Below are 18,626 nucleotides of genomic sequence, written 5' to 3'. Positions count from 1 at the left end.
CCAATCAGCCTGGCGATTATCCCTCAGTAAAGGGCCATTGGCAGCAGCAGCCCTGACAAGCGACAGGATTAGCAAGAGATGCAATTAATGCCTCAACGGGGAATCGGTGTCTGACACACAGATAGGATTGTGGCTGCATCTCCACACTCTTACATGCATTATGCTCTAACTGTGAAGTGGGAAGCTCACCTTGAGTCACATCAGATGACTCCGACATCAATTTATTTATTTGTGTGGGTCTCAAGGTTTGGTGGGGAGCCCTAATGCTTGGTTATTGTCAATCACCTACTGCATTCACTGCAGCAAAGCAATTATCACATGCAAATTAATAAAACTGGTATTGGAGTATCTTTTTCGAATAATACATTAAAAAAATGACAACGATGTATTACTGATGCTCAGATCCTTCAATACGCATAGGAAATGGTCTCCAGTTCAGACCATATTTCATATTAGATATTTAATATGCAAACAACAGTAACAAAACCAATATCAGTTAGGTTTGAGAATAAGGTCACAGTTTCAAATCAGATGCATTTTTAAATTACCAAGCAGGTCATTGCATTGTTCAGGCACAGTCTTTGCAGAATTTGCAAGGCGAATTTTAATCACTATGGAAAAAAACAAGCAGTACTGGAAATAATGTGGAACGGGTTGCAAACATTAGATTGTGTTCAGACCAACTTTATCCCTGTGTGAAAAAAAGAAAAGCCGCTGATTTGGGTTCCAATGCAGTTGGCGGTCCAGCCTCAACTTTTGCTGCAAAGCAATACAATGTCGTCTAGCAAGGCAAATCAAATACATGCGATGTTCACCATGTAATTGTCAGGACAAAAGATAATAAAGACTGTCGTCTCTGATTGATTCTGAAGCGACACACTCCCCCTAGCACGGCCTTGTGTGTTGGGGAGAATGTTTGTTCTGTCGGCTGTAGCTAACTCAGTTATTATGCCAATAGTATTGCATCGACCTGGTTTCCCAAAAATATGTGAAATGTCTAGTTCACTAAAATAGCTGTTAACAGGGCATTACATGGTGGTGGTGTGTAATGTGTTCAAATGACTTGTCTGCACCAGAGAAACAATGCCAATGGAAAGTCAATTAAGATGCTTCCTTGTGGTGAACACATATTTTAAAGACTGTTTTCTCAAACTGTTATTGGTTACATTGACGTTTTTCCTGAACCAAAATATTAGTTTTGTTCACTTTAAATTGTTTCTGTGATTCTGACATTTGATTTGAATACACTGTGTGCCACCACGTGATATGCTGTTCAGAGGCCATAGTCATTTCACGTATTTCTGATGGAAAATTCTCCACCATTTTATCAAACACCTCATGTTAGTCAGTTACTACAAGGTTTTTTTTCTCTTTCCGTCTCCCTGTACATGTTGTTTGTATTCTTTACCATTCAGTGATATTAGCAAAAACAATCAGTAGTTCTTGAATAAGAGGTAAAACTTAATCTCTCTTTTAAATGATGAGGACATTTAGATTCCTGCAAATTACCAGACTCCGACAAAGCTTGGACTAGATTTATAATCCTTGAAGTGTTTTTTTTTCGTGCTTTAATACAAGGGGAAGAGGCAAACAGGACTGGTGGAGCAGAATTTGATCAATATGTCTGTCAATAATTTAAGCACAGACAATACCTCGAGAGTGAAATTGTATCTTGAGCTTTAAGTACATAGCTGACCCATATTCTAGCAACCCTAACTCACTGCATACGACAGCACAATAACCCAACAGTAGATTAGTAAACAACTTATTATGGTCATCGTGGTCAACAAGAGCTACTTTAGAGGATGAGTATTCACTGCTCTACATACAAACTGGAGAGCGACGTGGCGTTGCATTCTCAGAAAGTCTTTTTGATTGCTCCATCAGCCGACCTTGTACCTCTTTTCAAGTCCCCAATGCTCTCAACACTTTTATGTGTGTCTCCAATTATAGTCATCTCCCACCCTGGCTCATGTCCTCGCTCCTTTCACACATATTTCTGTCCTCACATTCTTCTGCTCCTCTGTCAACAGACAGATGCTCTTTACACTGTGAGGAGATGCCACTCATCCCCACTGTAATGACCTCCGCTGAGACCGGTGAAGCTGTTTGTAAATCCCCAGTTGTTTTGTTGGAGGACTTTGCTATTAAATAAAGACTCAGTGTTGTGGGCAGATCAGCCCCTTGCTCCAGTTCCCATGCCATTGCAGAGATGCCTGCATCCAGATGAGTGGGTCATATATGAAAAGATTTGACACTGGTCCCAAAACCTTTTCAAAGACCCTTACATTCACTCTAGAAGCGTATAATTAACCCCCTTGCAGAGATTCATGCTACACTCACATCACATATATACGAGCCAATAAGTGCACAAGCTGTCCTTTTATTTTTTACCACAGCATCTTAGTGGTAATTAAACGTATGATATAGGAATCTTTAGAGGGCTCTATATCTCCCACCTGGTGTCCCATATTGCAAAAGTATGTCAACACAGGCAGTAAACAAAACCATTAATCAACGTACGACAGCTGTCCAAGGTAATGAAAAAATAATGATTGGTAATAATACGCAACAATAATACAGTCGTCTATATTTACCCAAATAGATTTGACAGTAAAGTCTTGCACATATTATCCTACATCACAAGGTGGAGCTACAACGGAGGAAAACGTCCCATCTACACGTGCATCACTAGGAGATTTGTTTTATTATCCTTTAATCATGTTTCATAGTGTAGTATTTATCATCCTCTCTCTGGTAAACCCCATAAAATATTATGTATCATGTAGCATTACTGGCCTCAGATGGAAAAAATTGTCTATTAATAATTGAGCTTGGCTCCTTGAATGTAACTGACTTTGTGACAGTAAACAATGCAGAGGGCAAAACAAAGATATGTCAGCAGCACCTTAACAAATGTTCCAATGTATTAGCAAAAGACTATAATTTTCCAACTTAATGATTATGTGACATTGGGATGAGAAATTATTAAACCGACATTGGTGTTTGGTCCATTTGGGAAAAGTGAAAGACAACACAAAATTGTAAATTTGGCAAAATAATGCCTTTTGTTTCAAAGGCATTATTTTGCCAACAATCCAGCACATGCAGCGACATTAGCAGATAGTTGCTAAGGTTGTCTGTTATTTGACACAAGAGGCCAAAGTGAGGAGCAGAAAGATGCTAAAATGCTCCGTATAGCTGACGAGATCTGCTGTGCGTTTGTAACTAAGAGCGAACCCTTTCACATTACTCACTTCGACACACTCATCCGGTGTGTGGGTCCAAGGACAGAGGATGCTTATGTTGTACAGACTGTAAAGCCCTCTGAGGCCAATCTGTGGTTTGTAACATTGAGCCATGCGAATAAAATGTAGTTGAATTTAACTTATTATTATTGGCATTACACAATATTTGATACACTGTGAATATTAAAATATGGATTAGAACAAGGGCTACATGGTGCTGTTTTGGCAAGAGGAGCCGGGCCTCAATTCCCGGACTGGACGGCCGTTCTGCGTGGGGTTTGCATGTTCTCCCCGCGTCAGTATGGGCTCTCTCTGGGTTCGCCAACCTTTTTTTCTACAGTCCAAAGACATGCTGTTTAGGTAAATTGATTAGTGTAATTTGCCCATAAGTGGGAATGTGAATATGAATAATTGGCTGTCTCTACATAATGTTCCCCCAATGTCAGCTGGGATCGACCCCCGCCGACCCTGAACAGTGGAAGCGATTAAAGATAATGGATGGATGGAAGGATTAGAACAGCTTTAATTGAAGAAGCAAAGAAAACATTTTAATTTAAGACAAAGAGCATCATTGCCAGGTGTACCTTTTAAATTCAATGACTTTCAATGTTTGTGTGGGGTGTATGAAAAGCCTGTTTCCAAAGTGCACTTTAAAGTTTCCTGAAGTGGGGAAGATTGGCCTTCTAATAACATGCTGTCAGTAATAAACGTCAGTGGCCAGATGCTTGCAAGCAGCCTGAAAATGAAATTGGCACTTTTCAGCAGCATTCCTGCCAGGTCCAAGGACTCGCTGCCTCCTATTTAATCTGTCACACACAGCCATTATTTGCAACAGTGACGATTATGAAAAAAAAGATCTGCATCCTACGGAAGGACCTGGTGTACTCTGTTGTTGATTAAAAACAAATCCCAGAAAGTCATTGGCATCCATTAGAATCATTTGTGGGCTGTCATCTGCCTGACAGGGGTAACCCTCACTGACAACTACAGATTCGCTGGTATCTTTAATAGCAGAATCATCCCTGTTAGGCCACATTGTGGCTGGTAGCTGGTAAAAGACATTCACCCTGGTTTAAATTGGCTAATACCCTAGCAGAGATGACAACTGTAAAATTACTTTTTTGTCTATCTACCTAATCCTATACTATGATGAATCGGACAATAAGATAAATATACCATTAAATATCTATTATGATTACAATAACAAGGCACTGGTGTTTGTTTAAAATAAGCAAATGTAGTATTTATTTTTGTTGGATTATGTCAGTTGCTCCATTCATCTTTCTACATTATTGGCTACCAGCTGACTAATAACTTCCAATTTCATACAGGTCTACAGGGCATCATGTCAATGTTGTTTGCTGCTGCAGCTCCCTCCACTTCCAGAACATTGGCCAATTGTGTTCAAGGTTTATTGAATTGTTTAGTTCATTAAGATTTAATGTTCATGGACATTTATTACGAGGGGATAAGATCCTCATTGCTGCATACTTTGAGAGCTCTTTATGACGTTTTCCGCCAGCTGTGTAATTCATTTTGATAAATGATACATGCCTGGACATAGGTGTCTCCAGATAAATTGTAAACCTGTAAATTGAATGCCCAAACAAATCGTCACTCCCACTCAAATACTGATGCTTGGACAATGTCACTTAGCATCGGAGCTCAACGCACTAGGTGCCCTGTGTTAGTTTTCAATGTGTTGAAATATATATATCTATATATATAGATATATATATGTATGCGTTTTTCACACATGTCCTTTCAAATAGTTGAAGACCTGGGAGTGGAGCACGGGTTAGTTTTACAGGTATTTAGTAATTAAGGTCAGGAATTTGTTCACAATTGCCATTTTGAACAGAGATATTTGCTTTTTATTGGCAGCCATTAACGGCAACCTTTCACTAGGGCCCTGGCTTTTATAGATTCCATTATTGAGATATTGTTTTGACCATTTATTTCACTGCCAAAGTTTATTGAAGCGATGAATGTCGTTTCCTAAACATCAAACACCAATCATCTTGCAAATACTTGTAAAAGCATGATATAGTCAATATTGAGAAGTCTAGGCATACCACTAAGGGTGCAATTTGTGATTTTCTTAAGATAAAATGTTACAATTGAGATTTTACCTTTGGGATTTTAAGAAACTCTAAATCGTTCTTTTCTTTGCATATTTTTCTCTTGTTCATTCCAACAAAAGTGTTGGATTCTTAAGTATGCAGGAGGAAGAGGAACAGAGCAGCCCCTCTAGGCTTCATAAAAAGCAACATTGAACTTCTCTAATTAAACTGAACTCTCCCATTCCACACAGCAAGCAAGGTTTGAGGAACATAATAGAGCCTTCTTGGGTCTTCTCTCAGCCTGATATCGGCTCCTGCAATAGATATTCTCCTGGAATACTCCAGACTGCAACAATCAATAAAGAGCAACTTCATAAATTGAAATTATCTCCTCCATAAAAGCACTTAATAGTTACTGTTTTAAAACAGACTGGCCAAGGTAGAAATACTTGATTTAAACGCTGAATGATGCCACATCGTATAGCTGGTAAAGGTAATGGTCTGTAATCCTCTCTAATGGTCCCAGGAGACTAATTGAGTCACACCAATTACCTGATAAATCACACAAATACCCAAGTGCATAAAGTAATGGACAGAGTGTTTGACTAGAGAGAGAGGAGACTGTATGCTTTGAGCAAATAATGGATAATAGATCAAATATATGTCAGCATTTCTAATCTATTTGTTTGTTGTTGTTTTTTTTACTATTGACATTTAGCTGCAGTCAAACACCACATAATTCTTGTAGATTTCTGAGATAGCTCAGCACTTAGTTGCCATCTCTGGCAAGAGAGACATATATCAAAACAACTATATTATACATTGTTTTTCCAAAACATATCTAGATTCTGAGATCCTGAAGGAACTCCTGAATCAATACTGTTATTACTGATATGGCTGTTGTGCAATGACATTCGAGTGGTGAGTTAAATAACTGTACGCATAGGAAAGCATCTTGACCTGCAATGTCAAATATTATAGAACCAAATGCTCTTTGGATAAAGAACAGTCTTAATGGGGTCAAAACACAGTCATTCAAAAATCATGCCATTCAAATGCCAACAGTAGTTATCTAGCACAGCTTCCAGTGTACATGACCTAAAGAAAGAGAAGAAATGTAGGTACTTGAGCAGGAACTCAACACAAGTGAGAGGGAAAAGGTCACCTATAAGTCAAAGTGACAAATGCTTGAATAGTAATGCTGCTTTAAAATTGTTTTTGAGTTTTTGAGTAATTTACGAGCAAGAAGGTCAGCGAGTGAGTCAGAAAACCCGGAAATTCAACACTAGGCAACGTAATTGAGTCACCGGTATTGATCAGCAACCCTATTGCCCCATTTTGCAGTTAGATTAATCTCGATTTCTGTCCTTTAATGATCATTATGGTTTTATTCAGCAAGGGAGGAAGAGAAATACGTGCCACTTCTAAGATGTACAAGGTAAGGTGGTGCGATGCGGTGTATCCCTGGAGAACTCTTTTCTATCTGGTTTCTCTCTAACCACACTCATGTCTCTCCATGATATCTCCATCTCTGCTGCTATCAGTTAATGAAGCCCAGTCTGGAGCATGGAGCAGCACTAAACCAATCTGCAGGACACACATGGGGAGCAGGGGGGATTTGTGGACAGCGAGACACTCACAGGCACTAAGCCTGGGGGCATCTATAGCGTTGGTTCAAAATCTGATCCAGTCTATCTTTGACTCTACATACCAAATGTAAAAACCTAAATATGATAATCAAATACATTGCCTCCAGATCTAGTGCATGTAAGTAAGCGGGGGCACCAAGGAGGCATGTTGCTGAAGTGTAAGAGACATCTGTAATTGAGTTGGCAGCAAGACCTCGAAAAATAAGTTTTAAAAACGTCGAAGATAACTGGGGAGGAATATTCCCTGAAGGTGTCTGCATTGCACCAGCAAGGAAGAAGCCGAGCCTTGTGGGTGTAAGGTGCAGTCAGGTTCACTGACTTCCACACAAACCTATCAGTCTGACTATGACTCCTCCAGAGGGAGTGGATCCCCCACACTCAGCTGTCTGCAGTGAGCTGTTTTTCTCTCAGGGGGTAATTTGTGACGCCGCATATTGAGACATCAATTCTTTCTGACATATTGTGCAGAAAATAGGAACATTTAAAGGCCTTTATTTGTCATTGTTTTTTTCTCAGACAAATTTATTACCATGGGGTCGCTGGCCTTGAGACACCCAGCTCGGGTTATTGTGTATCTTTTTCATGCTCGTGTCAGCGGCTCTCTCTGTTCGGGATTGGACTTTGTAAATACAGTTGTATTTATCTGGAGTTGAGCGAATACAAAGTGAAACCTACTTACCAATCCTATGGTTGTTAAACTTGTTGAAGTTCAGATGCACTTGCTTTTTTATTATTCGGTGATAACACCGATAATTGCAGCACTCAGCTTTTCTGACAATCCTGCTAAAACACTTAGGAGCTTGAAACAAAATGGAGCAAGGCATACTGGACACACTATTAATATGCTAAGTGGGCAGCATGACAAATATCACAAAGTGTGAATATCGCTGCGTGCAAATTAGCAACATTGCAGAATATATTAAACACATGATACCTAATTTATTCATGTCTTTGATTTCACAGCAGTTCAAGCTTGCAGCAGTTTCTTAACAGTTGGCAGCAAAGTTAAGAATGAATACTCAGTGCAGTAAGCTTCCATGTCAATTTGACTTGGTTTCTCAAACTTCTCGCTTGAATAAATACTCCATCTGTCTGAGCTGATCTCATCACCAACATTGCATCTAATCCTCCTCCTTAGACATCAGACGATACTTGCTGACGATTCCCCTCCAAGTCAGATGACATTCTGGGTCTCACCGAGGGAATCAAACCTCACCAAGCGGCTTCTAAGGTGACATTTTCATCTGAGCCCTCTCCTCACAGTGGGCTTTTCTGTCCCCATTAGGAATTCTGCATTGTGACCAGCAGTGGGACACAAATACGGCCTCACATGATATCATCTATCTTTTCCTATATGCGCATATGTCCATACAGACACGTACACAAAGCTGTGTACATGTGCACACATTTTTTGGTAAACTTAACAGACTTAATGCTATCACACACAGTCGCATATGGATGCAGAAATACAGACAGATAGACACACACACGCACACACGCATACACACACACACACACACACACAAACTTTTCCAGCCTCTCCAATAACTAAAAGAGGTCGAGGAAGCACACAAAGGGAGTAATATAGCACTAGGGAAAATGCCAAGTGTCTTATTAGTGGTTTAGTAGAGATGGCTAGGAATCGATGAGCGACCCCACTGGTCACAACACAGCACTCCCAGAGACACACATCACGGCACTCAGTCTGCACTAGCCTATCCATCATAACAAAACCCAAAAAGAAAACTCTTCCACGGCTAAAGACTTTCTGCCTCTTATCCCCCTTATGTTCAGTGTGTCGGGAGAGATGTGTGCTGCCAAGCAAAGGCACTAACAACATAAGGAGTCTCTTATTTTCTGCTTTGGTCCTTAGAGATGACTCCTCTATTCCACCTCCATACTGCAGACTTTCTTCATAGAAGTATTATTTTAATTTATTCTATTTAATTCTTTTTTTTATGCTTAAAAACAACTGATCAAGGAAATCCTGTTTCTGTTTTAACCTCTCTAAATGTACACATGAAGCACTTACTTGGTATAGCAACTGTGGCAATAATGCTAGCAGTACAAAGTAACTTTTAGCAGTACGTGTCGGTATAAATAATGTTTGCTGCAGTAACAAATAGGCTATAGCTACAGTTAACAATATATATATATTATATATATACACACACAGTGCATACGTAGCAAACATTAGCAGCATGTGCATTTAAATGCAATATACATATATAACTTCAGTCAGAACTCATTTGTTGGAACAAAAACTGTTAAAAGTAAAAGATATATACAGCTGTCATGTGTGTAAAGTATGGAGTCGGAGCCTCCAGTCTTATGCTAAACTGGCTAATCACCTCTGCCTCTATTGTAGCTCTGAACATATAGTATCAATCTACTCATCTGACTCAAGACAGCAAATAAGCCCATTTCTCAAAAAAGTAATTTTCCATAACACCTTAGGAAAGAATAACTTGTGCACGTCAGATATGCATTGGTGTATCTCTCTGACTTTACTTGAATTTACTTTTTTTTAAAGACTAGAGCTGCTGCAAAAAAAACCACAGTCTATGATTAATGAAAGACCAGAGTGGGTATGTGGTCACAAGGCAGTCAATATGACACATTTCCATTTTCACTCTCAAGCTCCTGTAAACAAAGAGATGGGATAAACAAGGTTATTCCACATGTGAGCGTTGTAACAGCAGGAAAACAGCTAGTGGATAATGGTGTTTCTGAAAAAGAGCTGCTATGATTCTGAACATCTTCCATGCACTGTACTCGTTACCAGTAAGACTTTGACAAGGCCTGGCCTCATCATGACTTCCTGATTTACCTTTGTCCATACCTGCACTCTAAAATTCAGCAGTCACTCAGGGAACCCTTTCATCAGTGGTATTCAGTAAAGTCCAGAGGCTGCAGCAGCTGCCTGTCAAAAACAACCCAGCAGACACTCCACTGGCGGCTCCAAAGGCCCCGCCCACCTGGGACAATATTACTTGGGAATGTGAATTGTTTTGTGATAATTTCAGGGTCTGTTTCAGTCCAGTACTAATGTGCCGTGACACTGAAAGTTATGCACATTATATTAGTAATAACAATATCAACAATCAATTTAATTTGTGTGGCATTTATCAAAAAAAGTGTTTTGCAGAATAGCATAAAATATATGATAATATGTTTTATGAAGTGATATGTTAATATGGAGCAGCTGGAAATAACAACGTTAAAATGGGAACAGTAAAAGGTTTTACATGGAGGTCAAGAAAAGTCATGTCTGGTTGAGGCTGGAACAGTTCTACCAAATATACTTTTCTCCTCTAAACTTCTATAATAGAATATCTTCTATCTGTTAACTGAGGAACAAACAAATACAATTATTTAGAAAAGGCCCAAAAAGTAGAGAACCGATTGATAAAACTACCCATAAAATAGTTGTGTTATATATCATCGGTTATGAAATATTACGAACACAACAGAAAATGGCCATTGTGTTTTGGTGCTTTTAGGAAAATTATCTGAATACTTCATCAACAACTGGAGCTCAGTATTATCAGAGTTCAATAAGTCAAAAAGTCAAAATTCATCTGGTAAGTGGTAGTAGATATTTTATGTTTTTCTTCCTCCCTCTCTGACCTCCTTTCTTTCTTTGTCCCTAAATAAATTGGATTATGGTTAAGGGAAGGGAAAACCAAACACTTCAAAGAAAGGTCATTGTTACGGTTAATAAAAACACAGATTCAGGTCTGTGATGGGACACAAACTCTGGTCCACTAGCTTCACCTCCACGCCCTTACTTTCTGCAGTGCACACTCCTTTCCGCACTGGTATTGAACGTTGGTATTGGATCTGCCCAATTTGATAAGAAAACTAAATAGGGAAACCATACATCTCTGTGTATAAACCCAGATCATGGCAATTCAATCTACAAGTATTCAAATATTATAACCATTGTGCCAGGATCCTAATCTATAGGCTTTACTGATATCTTTATTATTCTACCTTTAGAAATATTGCAAGGCAGCACTGTGGAGCTCTGCCTCTATCCCTTCTTCTGCATGGAATAATGATCCTGGTGAAGGAAACAGAGAACAAGAGGAATACAGAGCCGCCTTTGGACAGTGTATTGTGTAATTTCCTTTATTTTCTGTAATGAGAACATTTAGTCACTTCTCTTGCTACGTTTTGAAGTGACAATGAGCCTCTGTTTCTTCACACTTTCCTTAACCAGAAATCCATCTGTCGCAGTTATTATATTGTCAGACAGCAACCAAAAAGTGTTTGTTTGTGATATAATTTATATAATTTCGAGCTCCAGCATTTTGGTCAGCAGCAAAAAGATGTCATCATTGACTCATTTGAAGGTTTTGAATATTACTCTGCATATTGAATATTTTGCCAAATACCTGAAAGGTGGCACACATACTTTTAAGGGAAGGTAAGGTAATCTTTTTAATCCATGAAAGGCAATTTGTTGCACAGTCAGCAGTAATACAATTACCAATCAGCAGTCAAATAATTCACACAAATTACATCATGTTATTCATCAGAGACCAATTCAATCTATTGGTTCTGCATCTTGGCAGATTAGATCTGCACCCAGATGGAAGCAACCTTAACTCACTGAACTAAAGGGTGACTTAAGTCAACAAGGTGGGCTCTCTTTGTGACTGACCTTAAAAACTTGCGAAAGGTCATTTAGATTTGTACCTGTAGTTTTACTGCACATTATAATGATATAGGCCCCTGATGCTGTTGACCATGGTCGATTTCCTCACTCCTGAGGAGGGAAACAAAATCGGAATCATCCGTAAACTCAATGACATGTCTACCTTCGTAATTGTAGTCGAAGCAGTTTACAACAGAAAAGATAAATCACTTTGGACATTACAATACAAATTGGAGCAGAAGATTGCCTATTTGTTGATTAAAGTCCTAAGAGACCTGGATGGGTAGTAGGCCTACGTTACCTGGAAAAAGAGCAACATCGTATCTGAATAACTGTTTGTTATCTTACTCATACACAACCCATTGTGTAACAATTGCCACCTAATTTCCCAGCCTCCGTGCACATGGTATGTAAATATTATGCTTGGTTCAGTTTGCCCTGATACCTGAGGGAGATGGCTATGTAGGTGTGCAAAAGGTCATCCAGCAGCAGAGCAATTGGGAAGCGGAAAGCCTTCTGATTAGCATGGGGATCAAAAGTGCTGCTGTGAACCAAAAACTTCAGGTAATCCCAGAGCGGCCGCTCAGGTCAGAACCTCCCGAACAAACTCAATGAACGGATTCAGAACAACGTCCGTTCACACATTTGATGAAGCACATAAAACATGGATGATATATATATATAACCGTGTTTCCTCAACATAATTAAATAGCTGCGAGCTGTAGATGCAGCCTGCAGCGTAGTATTCTTCCTGTGAGACACGTCAGACAAACTTTTTTGACCGTTTGCAACATGTGTCAAAGGGCAAAATGTAAGAATTGATGAGATGCAAAGTCAAGCCAGAGGACAAACATATTAAAATATATATTATATATTTAAAATGCATGCATCATACAGCACTGCACACTGGTTTGAACACCTAGTGTCTAAATCATAACAATAATAAAAATACAAATGTAAATCATAAAGCAGCTCCACTGCTACTAACGTTGACGTTTTTTTATGTTGGCGCAGGACTTTGTATAACATCTATGTTGCCACATTGCTCATATCTCATCATATCTGTCAAACAAATGCAACATTATTACGCCCACGGCATGAGTAGGCCTGTTGTGCGGAGGTTTCTAACAGCACACCCGTACAGCCACATGTACTCAACTGAATATATTCTTCTTTAAAACGCACACACACAAACACACACACGCACACACACACACACACACACAAATTGATAATTGCCTGCAGACCTCATGCAGATAAATGTGAGCAGTACTTTTGTACCCTGCTGTTCCCCATTATAAATAGCCTCTAATTAATCGTTACTTTCAAACCTACCCATCCACCTTTGACATGAGTTATGTGTTTTTGTCGTAAAGAGAGCTCCCACACTGCCAGTAATCATCAGTTTAATCTGATTGTGCCACAGCCCTACATGTTGCACTGAGAATGCATGGAGGTGTTGAAGTTGGGCAGTTTCTCCCTCTGCCTCAACCTTTGTTTGTGTTTTGATGCACCACGGAGATAATCTGGTTCAGCACAGATGTCTTCTGCTTAAAAAGGTTAACGCTGATATTTCACAGCATGCTCTTTTTTCTGTGTCTGTATATGTAAATAATAACGTTTCGAGATCCATATTCAACACAACACGTCTATTTATAATCAGCTGCTCATTTGTGAACGTCGTCTTTTCCTCCTCACTTTCTGGTATCGGAAGCAGATGTGTTCGTGGGTCCAAAGTTGTCAACTGACCGAAAACAATACATGGAAAATCTAATTATACCCAACAGGCAGAAAAACATCTCTAAAAGTACAAAATAAGAAACTCGATTTGGGTTACTTGAACAGACTGGCAGCAAGCGCTGCCAGCAGCATGATGCACCATCAATTAACGAGCACCCGGAGTCATATAGAATTATAAAGTCCATGCTCTTTCTCTCTTTCCTTAAAAACACACTTTTCGCTCTTCCTGATTGTGGGTCCACTCAGATACATTTGAGTAGGAAGATCAATTGTTAGACCCCCAGCACCTAGTGGACTTGAACTGAACTCTAATTGGAAGCATTTTCTTAATGGGTTCATCACAAGAGGACCTTGTTTGCTTTGTCCTCCTTTAGCATATAACTAACATGTAACATTATTTGATTCTTTTTGTGGAAAGAAAAGAAAATAACAAAATGACCCTTAGCATTTGATAGTGGCCAATTTTGCAAAACTGATAATTAAATGATAGCTTCTTTTAGCCTTTAGTTGGCTGCATAAACTCAATTTCCTTTATCACACATAATTGAGAAAACATTTTCTGCCACACCACTGAAACATCCAGCGTCACAGAGTGCATTCTGGATCCACCGTGCAACCGCAGTAGGTGTGCAACAAGGCTCTCCTACATCCCGTTTCCTCTCTAGAAATGTAAAGAGATGTACCTGCTTTGGCATCTAACTCAAAAGAAAGTTTGAAGCTGCCTTCTCATCAGCCATCAGCCATTCTGTATGAATGAAGGTTATTGCAAAATGCCTCCAATTTCTGCTGTTCATGTCCTGCAAAACTAAAAGTAAATGCAGATTCAACTGCAAGACATGGCCTTCATACAAGCAAGTTCTTGTGGATACAGTAGAGTGCAAGTAATAATTATACAAAAGTACCGGTATGTACCTTTCTGGTGGCACCACATAATCAGAATAATTGGGAACATTGGGAACATAAAAACAGGGTTCACTGAAACAATATGTTGTTTATTCTGCAACCTGTTAGAAGCTGTGCGGCTACAGATGGTGAGAGAAATGAAGCTCAAGATGAAAAACGTAAGATGTTAAACTGCTCATTTAAATGCAAGGGATTTGTGGTTTGTTAAAAACAAATATGTAGCACTCTCACTGGTAAACTGCTCTCAATGGCAAGTCGGCCTTGAAATTCTCAGAACAAGCAACGAAAACAGATTTTCAGGTACGCAGCATTCACTTACTAAGTATATTTCAAATATTGTAATATAATGATTAATGCGAATATACTGAGCCAACATATAACTAACTGGTAGGCCGGACGTTTTGCTATTTCAATTATGAGGCACTCTTTTTTCTGTTCAAATCAACATCCTGTGCACCGAGAAATTGTTCCCAGGAAGCAGCCACACAACACAACGTTCAGGGTAGTAAATGGAAGACTTCCTAAACTGCATATAGCTTGAATCACGTATAGGGAACAGCAAAATAGAGACATTCAAGTGAAAAGCATCTGCAACTATCCCCACAATGGAGATACAGGCAGGTTTGGAGAGTTCTTCCTAAACCACAGAGCAGGTTGACTCAGACAGTTATTTTGTAAATTACAAGCAGACTTACATTACATGTCATTTAGCTGACGCTTTTATCCAAAGCGACTTACAATAAGTGCATTCAACCACAAACTCAGAACAACAAGAATGGAGAAAGTACAATTTCTGCAATAAAGTTAATCTCCAAAGTGCTATCAGTAAGAGACATTTAAGTGCTACTAAAGTGCTATTACGGCGCTACCTTCCCTATTCAAGGTATAGTCGAAAAAGGTGTGTTTTTAGTTTTTAGCTCGAAGTGAAGGAGCTACGAGCCGATTGGCAGAAGCCGAGCGAAGCGAACGGGCTGGGGTGTAAGGTTTGACCATGTCCTGGATGTAGACTGGACCCGATCTGTTCGCAGCACGGTACGCAAGTACCAATGTTTTGAAGCGGATGCGGGCGGCCACCGGTAACCAGTGAAGGTCGCAGAGGAGCGGAGTAGTGTGGGTACATTTCGTGAGGTTGAAGACCAGTCGAGCTGCTGCATTCTGGATGAGCTGCAGAGGTTGAATGGCATTAGCAGGTAGACCTGCCAGGAGGGAGTTACAGTAGTCTAGACACAAGATGATCAGAGTCTGGACCAGAACCTGTGCCGCCTTCTGAGTGAGAAAAGGTTGTATTCTCCTGATGTTGTACAGCATGTACCTACAGGAGCGTGTTGTTGCTGTGATGTTGGCAGTCAGGGAGAGTTGACTGTCGAGTGTCACACCGAGGTTCCTTTCAGTCGGAGTCGGGGCCAACACTGAGTTGTTGAAGGTAATAGTCAGGTCCTGGGTAGGAGAGCCTTTTCCTGGAAGGAAAGCAGCAGTAATTGTAGCACCGTTAACAATGTTTCCTTTTTATTATTGTTGTCATTACCAAGAGGAGGTCTATTCAGGTCTGCTGGAGATGGGCATTATTGAACATTTCAGCTCCAACTGTGGGCGCTCATGTATGATACACTCTAATAAACAGTTTGCTCTAACCTACAATTTCAATCAAATATCAAGTGAAATAGCCTGGTTAATTTTGGCATACAGTTTTACGGCTATGCTAGTCCGTCCAGCTATCTCATACCATTTAGTGGACTTTAGTGGTTATTTGGGACATGTCATCAACTGTATCCTAATATATCCTAACAAACCAATACATTGTTCAGAATATCAGAAGTTTAAACTTTGTATTTGAATTCATGAGTCAATATGTTATTGGTTCAACATTACCCTTTCCTAGTGTTAATGAGGTATGACCAGATTTGAAAAATCACTTAGGACCACTAACTTACTAACAGGAAGTGTCTACATTGCTTTACACAGGATGTATTAAAGATAACTCTTACGCTGCAAAATGTCTGTTTTCTCTTCTGTATAACCAAGTAATGATCTTACAAACCCCTCAGATTCATTTTGTGACTCTTTTGGGGCACCACCTCTCTAAATGATGCACCTCCAACGCAGACATTTAAAAATAAAAGTGTTTCACAAGCTGTTATACAAACTGGAATTAGCGGCATGAGAATCCACCAGAGTAGAGAAATAAGGAAAAAACAATTTAACGAAAATAACAAACATTTTGTTTTGAATAATGTCTAACATGTAAAATGTTAACATCCTTGAAGAATGAAGGTGCATAATAGAAGGGGTGCATTGTTTGCCCCTCAACGTTGTGATGGCTGAGCCGGTGGCTCGCAGCTAACGGTGCTAACAGTACAAACGACGGCAAACATGCTGAGGGAGGATGTAGGGTGGGTGATACGCTGTTGAGCCATAACACAAGCTCAACATGTACGAAGGGGCTTTTTTAATTATATGGAGGGGTGAGTCTACTGACAAACTCTTCCATTACACTGTTAAGCACAATGGATCTTTTGTACAGTAGAAACCTACAATGGTGCTGACACACACACAAGAAAACGAGAACATATGAGGACCCCGTCTGCACGGAGGACGTGCCGAGGTAGCGCCTCACTCTTCTTAAAAGGCACAATGGCAGACACAATAAGTGATCTTTGAAAGTGATCTTTCGTTCTTTCTTTCTCCCACTGACAGTCATTTGTGCTGCAGTGCGAAGCTGTTGAAAGTTTTGCTATTCCAGCCATTCAGTGGAGGTAGAAGAAGTATGGGCTGTTGTTTCATTGTTTCACGGCAGTCAAAATAGGTTTGCCTCCTCATTCAGACAGCGAAAACAGCATTAACACACTGCTCAGCTCAGCCGTGACTGAAAATGCCAACAAAGGCCATATGCTAATCTTTGACGTTTGTTTGATCCGGTGTGTTTTCGTTTTTTTTGTCCCTCTCATGACAGTTAATGGTTTACTTAGCACAGATGGATGTATAATAAATGTTATTAGTTTCATATAAACTATTCATAATTCTGCAGAACGTCATTGTTCAAATACTTCGAACAATTTCTCGACTAGCAGTGGAAAGTATAGTGAGAGAACTGAAGTCAGAGAACAGCAGACTGGAGCAACAGAATACCAAGACTGCCCTCCAATGGTCAAACAGTGAGCCCACCCCGCCTTCCCATGCAGAAAACAGGATATGGCACAGTCACTAAAATAGGAGTTATTCTCTGTCCATTGCATTCATCTTATAGGTCGAGCACAATTCCACCGAGTCTGTTTCTCTTTCTGTATAATGAAGGACTGTGATGGTGCTTTATCACATGAACATCCTCATCCCCAACATTAGCTCAAATATAACGAGGGTTACTCAGAGGACGGGGGCCCTCTCTACAGAATGATAAAAGACCCGAGAGTGCGCCTGTGACACTGCATCGGTCATTAGCCTGGCTCACTTTGCCCTTTCATATATTTCTAAATAAGTGCCTTCCTGCGGGTTTAACGGACCACCTAATCTGCCTACTTAGAGGTGGAGGGGGAGAATGGAAATCCAGAGACGTGAATGTCAGGCAGGTAAATGTGCTTATCAGAGCTGACATGTTTAGCTCCTCCGGTGGAAATGCTGCTACAGGCTTTCAAACCCGGTAGGTTTCATATAAACTGGGGAGGGATTAGTTTGTGTATAAATACATACGAGGCATGCAGTAAATGTGGCAGTCGTTAATGTTGCAGGTTTAAATCCCCACAGCAATTCTCTCTGCACTCTCCCCTTTAAAAGGTGAGCACTACATTTAAGAATTCACCTGGTGTTTTCCTGTCTGATCAATACTTGTAAATATAGCATTAGCTCCAAAAGACCAGGGAAGCCTTATCTGCGATGCTGTTAAGTTGCACACACAGGAACTAACAAATAGGCCGTTGCTGTGAGGACATGAGGGTCCCAGTAGATTATTCTGCCAAATACAAACGGCACAGCAAATCATCAATCCCTGAAGGAATGCTACAAGAGATTTAAAAAATAAAGCAGTGTACGGCAGCTACAAACTAATTTTTAAGTGAGAAAGACACAAATAGGTCCCTATAGAAATATTCCGGAATACAAAAGCACTTTTTAAACATGACACACTAACTACTTTCTCATATTTAGCCATTGGAGGACATACAGACTAAGTCAGTGGAATTTCCTTTTACGTATCAGAGGGAAGACTTTTCCTGCCATCCTTCACAAGAACCATATTTTCGAAGTGACATATGGTTTGTCTTTGTCTGGTGATGTAGTCAACCCTGTTTTCAAGTTGTGAAATGGGTTTCTCAGCCAGCCAACGCCCGGGGATTCAGCATAGAGAGTCCATGACTGGTTCATCTAGAGG

This window comes from Cyclopterus lumpus, chromosome 21 (assembly GCF_009769545.1).
Source record: "Cyclopterus lumpus isolate fCycLum1 chromosome 21, fCycLum1.pri, whole genome shotgun sequence".
Classification (NCBI taxonomy): Eukaryota; Metazoa; Chordata; class Actinopteri; order Perciformes; family Cyclopteridae; genus Cyclopterus; species Cyclopterus lumpus.
This window is presented reverse-complemented; position numbering follows the sequence as displayed.